General features: G+C 38.8%; 1 protein-coding gene across 4 annotated transcripts in view; it reads left to right on the plus strand.

Annotated features, from left to right (window-relative positions):
• SGMS2 (sphingomyelin synthase 2) overlaps positions 1 to 12,996 on the plus strand; it is a 98,395-nt gene that overhangs the window by 53,335 nt on the left and 32,064 nt on the right. For 3 of the 4 annotated variants that reach the window (XM_090266390.1, XM_090266387.1, XM_090266389.1), the window contains one exon: positions 3,814 to 3,977. The exons of the other annotated variant lie outside the window; for it this stretch is intronic. The gene's annotated coding sequence lies outside the window, so the exon portion shown is untranslated. The remainder of the gene's footprint in view (positions 1 to 3,813; positions 3,978 to 12,996) is intronic. 4 annotated transcript variants of the gene reach the window in all.

The raw sequence follows: 12,996 nt of genomic DNA on the forward strand, positions 1-12,996 counted from the left end.
GAAATAATGGTCAATTGGTATAATAAAGCATAATACTCTATTCTTTTATGTTCTTTGGTGTTGACCTCTGAGCTCACCTAGTAACTTTCTTTCATTTACCTTACATCTAATTAGCCATCTCTTGTTCCAGGAGATATGTATGACCTTTCACCTTCAACCTTATGAAATTATTATTATTGTTTCTTTTTGGGTTTAATGTTGTTTTTTTATTTTCTCTAATAAGCTTGAGATCAGGAGCTCTTCATTAAGATGTTACTTAATTGATTCAGTCCTGGTGGAAAAAGGCATTCACCATCAGATTCCACATAAGTCGTCTCCTTACTCCATTCAGATGCCTAAATAGTGAATGGAACCTAATGGATGATTCTTCCGTGAATTTATTTCCCTTTTCATGTGGCCTATTCTGACATTTTGATTTCTGAACACGAGAAATAAAGATAAAAGATAAATCATTTTTTATTGTAATATACTAATGGCCAATCATTTAGCATAGTTCCTAGAGAATTGTGAGAAAGGTAATGCAGAAGAAACTGAGGTCCAAGGAGATTGCTTTATGGTTTTTCCCTTTTTTAAAAATTAAATTTATTGAGGTGACAATGGTTAATAAGATTATATAGATTTCAAGTGTATAATTCTATGATAAATATATGGTGATGGAAGAAGATTTGACTTTGGGTGGTGGGCACACAATGCAATATACAGATGATATCTCAGAAATTGCTTTAATTTTCATCAAATGATAGAGTCAGGGTTAGAACCTGGGTCTTAATAAACCCATGTGGAGCTGTTTCCCATCAATTAGCCATATTAGGCTAAATTAAAATACCAAAATTTTTAAATCTTCAGGAGAATCAATTTCTCAATTCATAGGACCAATCTTGTGGTGGTGGTCTGAGCATTGCAAGGAAGGAAATACCTAGAGCATCTGATGGTTAGTACACTCTCCATTAGTATTACCGTACCCTATTTTTCTTTCTGTGACAAATGGGATTTTTTGTTTGCCTTCTTTAACTGTCTTTGGTGAGATCACTAACATATCTCTGCCCTCTTTTTATAGAATGGTATGTATGTACAAGGTAGGGCAAAAGTAGGTTTACAGTTGTTTATATGGAAACTAATACAATAATTAATAAATAAGACAAGAGACTTCCGGCCAAGATGGAGGCTTAGACGGACACGCTAGGTCTCCCTCTTCAACTATAGAGGAATACAACTACTTCAAAACAAAGGATAACTAGAAATTCCAGAAAATAAAACTACACGGAAGTCCAACATATGAAGTTATAAACCAACGGTGCCATTTGGGCAGGTAAGAGTTAAAGTGTGCAGTGCTGTTTGCGGTTGCACCCGGAGCAGCGGGCAGCGAGGAGTCCCTGTGGCCAAGCCCCTGGCGGTGCGCGACTCCGGAGCTGGGGAGAGTGGATACGCAAGCCCCTGGCGGTGCGCGACCCCGGCGAGGAGTCCCGGTGGCCAAGTCCCTGGCGGTGCGCGACCCCGGAGAGGAGTCCCGGTGGCCAAGCCCCTGGCGGTGCGCGACTCCGGAGCTGGGGAGAGTGGATACGCAAGCCCCTGGCGGTGCGCGACCCCGGCGAGGAGTCCCGGTGGCCAAGTCCCCGGCGGTACGCGACCCCAGCGCTGGGGAGAGCGGCCACCGAATCGCCTTGAACAGTGAGGCCCAGGGGGGCGGGAGGACAGATCCCGGTCTCCTACCTGAATAACTGTGTGAATCCATCTTGGACCCCCGCCCCCAAAGAAAGCACCACAGGGCTGCGAAATAGGTCGCGGACAAGCAGGCGCCGGTCGCTAATTTGTGACGCGTACGCAGGCACTGCCCCCACAGCCAGCCCAAGAAAACAAAAAGCATCTGTCAAAATGAGGCAGGCAACTTTAGAAATACCGGTAACACAACTCACCAGGCAGCAGATAGAGAACTTGACAGATGAACAGATAAGAAACCTGTCAGAGGCTCAGTTCTGGGCCATTGTTATCAGGTGGCTTACAGAATTCACAAAAGAGCAGGAAAAAGATATGAAAGAAGCGAAAAACTTTCATAACGAAAGGAACAAAACCACATACGAGACAGAAGGTGAGGAATCCAGAGTTCATTTCAACAAACTGGAATATGGAGAAGGAACAAGCAGTCAACCAATGCAGCGAGAGGAAATGGGAAGCAACAATGAGAGGATCAGAAACCTCTGGGACAGCTATAAAAGGCCCAACATAAGAATCATTGGTTTGCCAGAGAATGAGGAAGATGAACTAGAACTTGAAAAATTGAGTGAAAATATAATAAAGGAGAACTTCCCAGACTTGGGAAAGGGAATAGACCTGCAGGTCCAGGAAGCAAGGAGAGTTCCCAAGAGACTGGACCCAGGGAGAACCACTCCAAGACACATTATAATCAAAATGTCAAAAATTAAAGATAAAGAGAGAATCTTAAAAGCAGCAAGAGAGAAGAAAAGAATTATGTACAAAGGGGTCCCAATTAGACTATCAGCTGACTTCTCAAGGGAAACCCTACAGGCAAGAAGAGACTGGCAAGAAATATTCAAAGTAATGAAAATCCAAAACCTACAACCACGAATACTCTATCCAGCGAAATTGTCATTCAGAATAGAAGGACAGAGAAAGTGTTTCCAGGACAAAATAAAACTGAAAGAGTTCATTAGATCCAAACCACTGTTATATGAGATGTTAAAGGGACTGGTTTAAAAAAAAAAAACAGAAGCTAGGGAGATGAAACAAAGGCAAACCAAATAGGCAACGAGAGGGAAAGAGGAACTGTGGGTACGGGAAGCATATTGGGGGGAGGTCAACAGGGAGGGGGAATGGGGAAAGGGAGGGAGATGATATAGGAATTGGGGATCAAGGTAGGAGGGAATGGAATAGACGGAGAGAGATTGGGAGGAACTGTATGCACAACTAATGGACATAATCTAAAAGGGGGGGACAACTGGAGGGAGGGGGGCCACCGGGTGGAGGGGAGCAGAGGGAAGGGAAATTGGCACAAATGTAATAATTTAATCAATAAAACACATTAAATCATTAAAAAATAAATAAATAAATAAATAAATAAATAAGACAAGAATAGACTTTGTGTTTCATATACTCAAACTATAATCCTACTTTTACCCCACCCTGTATATATTTTAATACAGTAAAATGTATTAGAAATCCATAAAGTAACAGGGTTATGTTAGTGAGAAAACTGAAACCTGAGGTTATTAAAGGATTAGTCATGGCTTCTTTGTGGCCAAATATATATAAGGATTCTGCCCTGTGAACTTCTGATCCAGGGCTTTGCATTGAGATCATTAGTCTTTAAACTTTGTAGCCATGGAACCCATATTTCAGCTGAGACTTTGGGTAACCCCCCCAAATAGAAAGCAAAGCAGAGCTCGTCTAGTGGAAGTAAGATGGGGGCCTGGAGACATGTCCGCATGGCCTTCCTAAGACACTGCACTGTAGCAGGCCTCCTTTCAATGTGGATCACTACACAGGTAACACATATGGCCCTTCTCCTGTGCCCTCAGGTCAAACTAAACCTTGTCTTATACTGCTTCTCTGGAACATTTCTGTCCCCCATATCTGAAAGTGAACATAATGGAAAAGTTGGGGGAGGTAAATTGACCCAGACTGGGAGTCACCACTATAAAGCAAAGGTCAGGCCTTCCCAGTTGACTTGGAACATTTTTACTGTGTGTTAAGAGGAAGCTGCAGGGGCAGTCTGGCTGTGGGAAGCCTCTGATCTCCAAGGTTGATTCTTCCGACCTAGCAGGGGTGCCTTACCTGACTTCCTTTTCTTTGCTGTAGGAATTCATCCTGAAGCTGTGTGCCCATGTGTAGACGCTTCTCCCGAAGAGTGGTAGAATGACATACTGAGTCAGAAACTACCAAGTTACCAAATGCTGGCCCTACTACCTACGAGCTGGTGACCTTGAGCAATTCACTTAACTTCTCTGTGTCATCTGCAAAATGTGGGTAATAGTAGCATCTACCTCATAGAGTTGTGGTAAAGATTAAATAAGATAAAGTATTTAGAATAGTGTTTCGGCAAATAATAACTACTATATCAGTGTTAACTGTAGGTTTTCTTCTTAAATCTAAGCCTTATAAATTTAAATCACAAATGGGATACAAAGTCAATATTTTTAAAACACGTAAATATTCCCACCTAGTATTTAAAGTGTATATTTATAAGTACTTTTTCAAACAAAGGATTTCTTAAAATAACCACAAAGTCAAAATACAATAATCAGTTGGCTTCATAATCTAAATGAGACTTAAGGATTTAGAGAAATGTTCACTTTTACCCTGGTTATTATGCGTGATGAGGCAAGTTGCACGGTGGATAACCAACATTTCCTAATGAACTCTTCCTGGTAGTTGATCTTCAAATATAGATTTCTACTTGTACTTGGATGAAAATCTCTGTAGAGAAAGTCTGTTTAGTTAGGCAGTTAATCTGTTGAAGAACAATAGCATCTTTGATGGGTGCATTTTTTTTGTTTTTAGGAATAGGTGCAGTTTTCAGAATAAGATGAAGTGGTTTTCTACTCTTTTAACAACCGGATTCAAGAGCTCTGCTTTAGAGTTTGGGTCTTTTTCCGCTGGTTATTTTGTCCCTGTCTTTACCACACCCACCTATTTACCAAATATGATAATTAAATATAGCATTTAAGTAATTCTGTGGACTTTCTTACTATTTGCCACCTTTGAACTAAAGTCTGATTTGCACCTATAGAACACCATTTATAAGAGGTTTGTATAATAATTGTGCATGAAAATATAGATCAAAAGGCAAACATAAAAAATAGTAACTGTACCCTGAAAGTGTTAGACACCAGAGGGGAAGGTTAGTTTCTGAGAAGCTGAAAGTTATAAATTGGCATTTGTTTTTAAATAGGAATGTGGGGAGAGGGGACATTAGGCTTTGTAGCCTCACCGGACAGTGAGTGCCGTATTTGATTGTTCATTTCTTAGTCCAGGAGATGGAACAGGCAAGGTTTCTTGGGTAAACTCACATCTAAGCTGAGATCTGAAGCCAGTGGGTGGGGCTGAAAAGAGATTTAGGCTGCTAAAAAATTACATAGAAAGGCCTAATAAAAGGGAACAGAAGTTAAGTAAATATGGATGGAAGCAAAGGATTTAGGGAAAAGAAAAGACCGAGTTTGAAAACTGAGTGTGAAAGGAAGGCAGAGGCAGGACTGGGATGGTCCTTGCGAACCACGCCAGGAGGGCACGCCACCATCCAAGAAGCAGTCTGGAGGGAAAACAAGTGAGGTAATCGGGGAATGGTGAGCGGACTAAATATTTGTTATTGCAGAAATTATGTTGACTTTGTTCAGATGTAACAGTGGCATTACAGTTTTTCTAAGAGAACCTTTATCTTAAAGAGGCACACTGAGATACTTGAAGATGAAATGACATGATCTCTGGGATTGCTTCCAAAGAAATCCAGGGTAGAGGGGAGATGAAAAAGATTTTCCATGATAACTGTTGTGCCTGATGAGATTGTTCACTACACTATTCTCTCTACTTTCAATATAACATGTTTGAAATTTCCTGTTATAAGATTTTTTAAGTCAAAATAAGCAATGGATTTTTGACCAGCAGGAGCCATTTAAGGGCTTCAAATAAGTCAATAAAGCAGGGAATGAACTGGGAACAAAGTCAGAGAGGGGTGAATGCTGTGTGAAATACTGATCAGTCTTTCCCACAGGGACTGTGACGCCTCAGTTCTCCTTGTGGGAGAAGGTTCATGGCTTGATCTCTTATTAGTGAACTCTTGGCTCTTACCCATTTTCTCTTAACACATTCACTTTGTGCTCTAGTAGTACAAAATTCTAGCAGTGCCTGATATTCCTAGGAATATATTGGCTTTCTTTTTGTTATAATAATGATGATGATGATGATGATGATGATGTTGTCCTGGCCAGATAGCTCATTTGGCTGGAGCATTGTTCCCATGCACCAAGGTTATGGGTTTGATCTTTGGTTGGGGCACCGACAGGAATCAACCAACAAACACATAAAGAAGTGGAACAGCAAGTGGATGTTTCTCTCTCTCTCTCTCAAAAATCAGTTTTAAAAATTAAAAAAATAATAATGTTGATGTGTCCTTTTGGTGGCTGGATTTAATTAGTTGTGGCTATTGATATGTCTGGAAGGAAGAGGTGTTTGTGAACCGAACTAAGCTTAAGAGAGCAGAGGTGAGGAGTAAATGGAAGATTACAATGGGCAGGACCTGGCTTGCCAGGGGAGCAGAGGGGGGAGTTTGAAGCCAAGACAACGGCTATGATTTTATTGACCCTGAGTCACTGGGTGGGTGGTGGGACAGTTCACTGAGATAAGACACAAAAGAGGAGGCAGTTGCCTGCTGGGGGGAAGTAACAATTGCAGTTTGGGACTTGAGTTCTAAGCTTCTGCTTTTTCTGTTCCTAGGGCTGTGGACCCTTCAGATGGAATTTACTCTTTTCCTTTGAAATAACCCCCCATCAACCCATAATCCTTTTTGACATTAAGATGTGCCGCTAAAGTGCAGATACATGTTAACCAGAGTGTCATTTTTGGTCTGCTCAGAACAAACTTTGAGCCACCAGTCTCCTAATATAGATATTTTAGAAGCAAAACAAACCCTTCAAAATAAATAAATAAATAAATAACTTCTCATTTTCTAGGTGGTTACCTTTGTTTCAATTTTTTAAAAATACTGTGTTTTTTTTTTTTAATAGCATACACATGTTTAAAAACCAATCACAAGTGATTATTTATAGTCAGATACTTTTATTTATGTAGGGTCATCAATGAAAATTAGATTTAATGGAAATAAGATTAAGTATGGAATTACATCTTTCAGCTTCCTGAGACTAATTGGACATTGAGTTTATAGTGCTTCCTGACTACCTCTTGGCATGATGTTCAGGTTTAGAGAAAGTGCCTTCAATCATCCTGTGTTGTTCTAAAGCTGCTTCACTCTGTAGAAAACGGCTCTGCCTGAAGCTGAGTCCCAAGCACAGGCCAGCGCTAACCTGAATGGGATAACTGTATCCTTCTCTGCTTTTCCATTCCTACTGATTCTTGGAGCTTGGCATTTTTAAAGGCTCTTTGAAAAATAAAGACTGTTCTTAAGTATAAAAAATTTTGTTTTCGGTTTCATCTATACACCCTAAACTTGTAAAATTCCTAAATGATATATAATCAGTCTTTCTCCACCCCATTTTATGTTCATTATTTGAATTTTCTTTTTACTCTTACCTCTGCCTGGTCTGTGGTTTTACTGAACTTCAAATGTTTTTTCAGGCTCTTTTCTGATTTGTAGAAGTAGTTGTCATTGTTCATAATTCTTCTAAGTGACTTTTGGTTGGAAAAGGGGGAAAGTTACTTGTCAAAAATCCCTTGAGGATCAGAGTCAGCCTTCTTTTCTGCTGTCTTCATTGGTTAGCCCCATAGCCCAGTCTGCTCAGGACAGAGGCCAGAAACAGTTCTGTCATCCATGGTTGTCCATTTGTGTGCCTAACTGCCCAGGCTGTCAGCAGTTATCGAACAGTTGCTCCACATTTAATTCTCGGGCACTGCTTATCTCAGGTGTGGTCATTCTGCTTCATTAAACTCAGTATGGTTCGAAAAGTTTTCTGTATTGACAATTTCTATCCCACCTATTTAGGATAAAATTATAAAATTTCTTCATTAAAAGTCAAATTGAATTCTGAAACCTCACTAGACATTTGATAGCTTCAGCTTTTCTGTCCCCACATAATGTCTTTGTTTTTATTCTTCCTCAGTTTATAATATTGCATCTTTAACCTTTTCTTAAAAGCCTCATGTGAGCTAAATATTTCTTAGAAGACAGCAGTGGGGTGATCAATTAAATAAAAGTCCATATGACCAGTATAATTAGAATATTATACACAGACACACATTATTTTGACCTATTAGAAATGGAAAAGTACTCAAAGGCAGAAATCTCTTAAGTATGGGAACATTTTAAATGGAATCCTTTTTTAGTTTCAGAACATTATATTTATATAGGTTCTAGAAGCTGTTTACTGTACCAGGGTCTCTGCAGGTTGGAACATAGATGTTCTTGATATGCTTTGGACTTCATGGTACTTTGATGTTTTTCCCTGGTAGTAAGTATTCATTTAAATGTTTAAATTGAGTGTTGCTTCCTAAACCAGTGATCTTAGTTTGACTAGCCCTCCTCCTGTGACTCTGTTGCCCCATCCTGCTTTATTTCTCTTCATAGTTCTTTTAATCCTATTGTTGTTATTGTTCCTGCTATATGCTAGCAGATCATAAGTGTAAGGGAAGTGACTTGTAAAAATTTGTTATACAGTGTCCCTACAATAGTACCTAGTTCAGAGTAGGTACTCACTCAATATTGTTGAATGGAGAATTATCTTTGACTTTTTAGGCAGTAAAATCAAAGCATGCTGCATCTTTTTTCAGTGTTAAAAATGGTAAATAAAGTAAATGTCCCATATAATTTCACTTCTGCATTAACCATGTAATTTATTTATATTCATATATAGCACAACTTTTCCCCACAATAAAGAACAGTGCTATACTCACCATTTTGCAACTTAATTCCCTCACCTTACATGTGTGGTAGTATTTTATTGTACAAATAAAACATATTTATAATGTAACTAGTCCCATCCTGGTAGACAGTATGGTTTTTTTAGTCTTAATAGGTCCGGAATCACTTATCTTTAACTTCAAAATCTAAACTTCTAGAAGCAATCCTACTTTCTTCCTTACCTCCCCCCGCCCCCATCCCTCTCTCTGTCCTTACTGCTGTCCTTCCACTGATAACCTTGGGTATCAACTTCTTGAACTGGCCAAAATGTCTTTATAGTCTTTATTCATCCATCTCTGTGTGAATATCCAGATGTCTCACTCAGATATATTAATGTTTAATTATCTGGTGTTTCCCAAATCCAGCAAGGTAGTGGTGGTGAACTATGTGACCTAAAGTATGGTACATGTATCTATAATCTTTCTGAAACCCAAAGTTCTGAATTTTTAAATGCATTTTTCCAAAAATTCTGATGAGTGAATTTGGAAAATAATCTTATCATGCTTATCCAATATCTTTAAGATAAGTTCCCAGAAGTGATTTAAAGGAGGTAACATACAGCTTTTGAAATTAGGGGAAAATACTAATTTTAAAAAATGGAATCAGTATTTTGGGACACTTGGGATTGTTATTCAGTAATATTTTAATGGAGTTTTGCAAGTTGATTTAAATTAATCTTTCCAATCATTCAGTTGTTAAAATGATTTTGTATATAGGCTGCATACTCTTTTGAAAGCCATACTTTATTTAACTAATCATTTGGTAATTTTAGCTTATATCCAAAGTTTTGTTGTCACAGAGAGCAGAGGACAGAAACTATTAGCTGATAATAATTATCATAAGGCAAGAATTCATCAAATATCAGAGGGAAAAAGTTTTTAAAAATGCTAAATACACAAGCTTATTAAAACATCCTTTGTGCACAAAAAATTACCAATATTTGCAAAAGAAGGCATGGGATTTCCATTTTTTTTTTTTTTTTTTTTTTTTTCAAGAAGATTGCCATTTATTATGCAAATCATTCTTTGCACTGGCTCTCATTTCCCTTAGTACTTTGAACACTCCATGACTCCAGGGGACCAAAGGACCAGGGTCTGTTTTTTTTTTTTTTTTTTTTTTTTTTTTTTTTTTTTTTTTTTTTAAGATTTAATGTGTTTTATTGATTAAAATATTACATTTGTGCCACTTTCCCTTCCCTCTGCTCCCCTCCACCCGGTGGCCCCCTCCCTCCAGTTGTCCCCCCCTTTTAGATTATGTCCATTAGTTGTGCTTACAGTTCCTCCCAACCTCTCTCCGTCTATTCCATTCCCTCCTACCATGATCTCCAATTCCTATATCATCTCCCTCCCTCTCCCCACTCCCCCTCCCTGTTGACCTCCCCCCACTATATTTCCCTTACCCACAGTTCCTTTTCCACTCTCGTTGCCTGTTTCGTTTGCCTTTGTTTCATCTCCCTAGCTTCTGTTTTTTAAACCAGTCCCTTTAACTTCTCATATAACAGTGGTTTGGATCTAATGAACTCTTTCAGTTTTATTTTGTCCTGGAAACACTTTCTCTGTCCTTCTATTCTGAATGACAATTTCGCTGGATAGAGTATTCGTGGTTGTAGGTTTTGGATTTTCATTACTTTGAATATTTCTTGCCAGTTCCTTCTTGTCTGTAGGGTTTCCCTTGAGAAGTCAGCTGATAGTCTAATTGGGACCCCTTTGTACATAATTCTTTTCTTCTCTCTTGCTGCTTTTAAGATTCTCTCTTTATCTTTAATTTTTGACATTTTGATTATAATGTGTCTTGGAGTGGTTCTCCCTGGGTCCAGTCTCTTGGGAACTCTCCTTGCTTCTTGGACCTGCAAGTCTATTCCCTTCCCCAAGTCTGGGAAGTTCTCCTTTATTATATTTTCACTCAATTTTTCAAGTTCTAGTTCATCTTCCTCATTCTCTGGCAGACCAATGATTCTTATGTTGGGCCTTTTATAGCTGTCCCAGAGGTTTCTGATCCTCTCATTGTTGCTTCCCATTTCCTCTTGCTGCATTGGTTGACTGCTAGTTTCTTCTCCATATTCCAGTTTGTTGAAATGGACTCTGGATTCCTCATCATCTGTCTCATATGTGGTTTTGTTCCTTTCGTTATGAAAGTTTTTCGCTTCTTTCATATCTTTTTCCTGCTCTTTTGTGAATTCTGTAAGCCACCTGATAACAATGGCCCAGAACTGAGCCTCTGACAGGTTTCTTATCTGTTCATCTGTCAGGTTCTCTATCTGCTGTCTGGTGAGTTGTGTTACCGGTATTTCTAAAGTTGCCTGCCTCATTTTGACAGATGCGTTTTGTTTTCCTGGGCTGGCTGTCGGGAGCAGGGGGCAGTGCCTGCGTACGCGTCACAAATCAGCGACCGGCAGGCGCGCGACCTATTTCGCAGCCCTGTGGTGCTTTCTGTGGGGGCGGGGGTCCAAGATGGATTCACACAGTTATTCAGCTAGGAGACCGGGATCCGTCCTCCCGCCCCCCTGGGCCTCACTGTTCAAGGCGATGCTGCGGCCGCTCTCCCCAGCGCCGGAGTCGCGCAGGCCAGGGGCTTGAATGCCTCCAGGATTTTTCGCCGCCCCGCCCCGCCGCTCCGCAAGCAGCTTTGCCTTCTTTAACTCTTACCTGCCCAAATGGCACCGCTGGTTTATAACTTCATATGTTGGGCTTCCGTGTAGCTTTATTTTCTGGAATTTCTAGTTATCCTTTGTTTTGAAGTAGTTGTATTCCACTATAGTTGTAGAGGGAGACCTAGCGTGTCCGTCTAAGCCTCCATCTTGGCCGGAAGTCGGGATTTCCATTTTTGATTGAATTGTCTTCTCCATCAAATCCAGTTTGGCCTGTTTCTCTGCTATTTGGCAGCTGGTTTTTCCCAGGGGAGCAATACCAAAAAAGCAACTGGTTTTATTCTGTGAAATACTGAGTGACATCCACTATATGGAAATAATTCATTTATAAAGTGGTCCTCACTCCCCTCTTGCTCATAAACCCCGCAGAAAAGATATCACACTTTAGCACAATTAAGTCTTTTCTTCAAAGCTGACACTAAAGACTAACATAATCAATGGCACATACTTCAGATTAGGTCTGTAACATCCAAAGAGTTATTACTTTATTAGGATTTCTCAAGCAGCAGCAATAATGCAGACTTTTCCAAAACATAGCATTCTAAACACGCATTTTTTATTGTAGTTATATGAGGCTGAGCTGAAAACATGAAATAGAGATTTCAGTTAATAAATGCAAACACTTCTATAGAAGCAACAGTAACAACTATACCTGATTTCTGGTACTTTTAGCTATAAAATGACACATTTATAATGAAAATTTTTAAAATATGGACTGTATACAAATGTAGGAAGGAAAACGATCTCATTCTCCTACCACTTGGACAACTATTCTTAATATTTTATTGTACTTGTGCTCTGACTTTTCTGTACATGCATTTTTTACATACTTGAAATTGTACAAAACACAATACCTTTTAAAACCAAAGCACATTTTTCCTGTTAACTCTGTCAGTACTTGTATAGTTAGGAAAGTCATCAGTATTTTCCTTATTATAAGAATGATTAATATGGAAATTTAGAAAATATAATCTAGAATAAATAAAAAATAAAATCCCCCATAAATTCATCAAGTAGTGTTACTATTTGGTGTATTTTCTTCAGATTCTTTTTGGTGTATGTAATATACATTTTTACATTGCTGAAATCATAACCAGTTTCCTTGTCATTGAAATCTTAAACATAATTTTTAGAAACTATTTGAAGATACCTTTGTAAGCAGATACAAGGGTGAATACTTTTATCCCAGAAAATTTGTAGAAAATGGGTGAATACAAAAGAAAAGAAAAATAACTGGTAAACCCTAAGACCAGCATTAATGTCTAATATTCTTTTGTTATATTTATTAACTTGGTCTTTTTTAGTGCATACATTTACATGTTTATGAAAATAAGAATATAGTGCTGTTTTTAAACAATAAATTTAATGTATTTCGAGGATGCTTCAGTCTCCTACTGGAGATTTTTAGATTGTTTTACTGTTTCACCGAGTATATTTTTGGATAATGCTTTTTTCCCCCTTGTATTTAAGACATGTTCCAAAATTCTGATAGAGTTACTATGTCAAGAGGTATAAGTATTTTTAAAACTCAATCATGTTTAAAAAAAAGAGGCAGATCTTCAAAAGCACTGTACCAATTTATGGTGCCAGCAGCAATTCACTGCAGTTTTCATGTTGCGTTCCCATTACAGGTTAAATTCCATTTTAATGGGCTTTGATTCAAGGTCACCTTTCAGTGTTCTTATCTGTGGACTATAATGAGGTAGAAGCTTGTGTGTTAATTTATCACATTCTGGAGGAAGTTTTTGTTCTAAATATTGGGAGCTAT

Source organism: Furipterus horrens, unplaced genomic scaffold (assembly GCF_987537825.1).
Source record: "Furipterus horrens unplaced genomic scaffold, mFurHor1.1.pri manual_scaffold_2, whole genome shotgun sequence".
Taxonomy (NCBI): Eukaryota; Metazoa; Chordata; class Mammalia; order Chiroptera; family Furipteridae; genus Furipterus; species Furipterus horrens.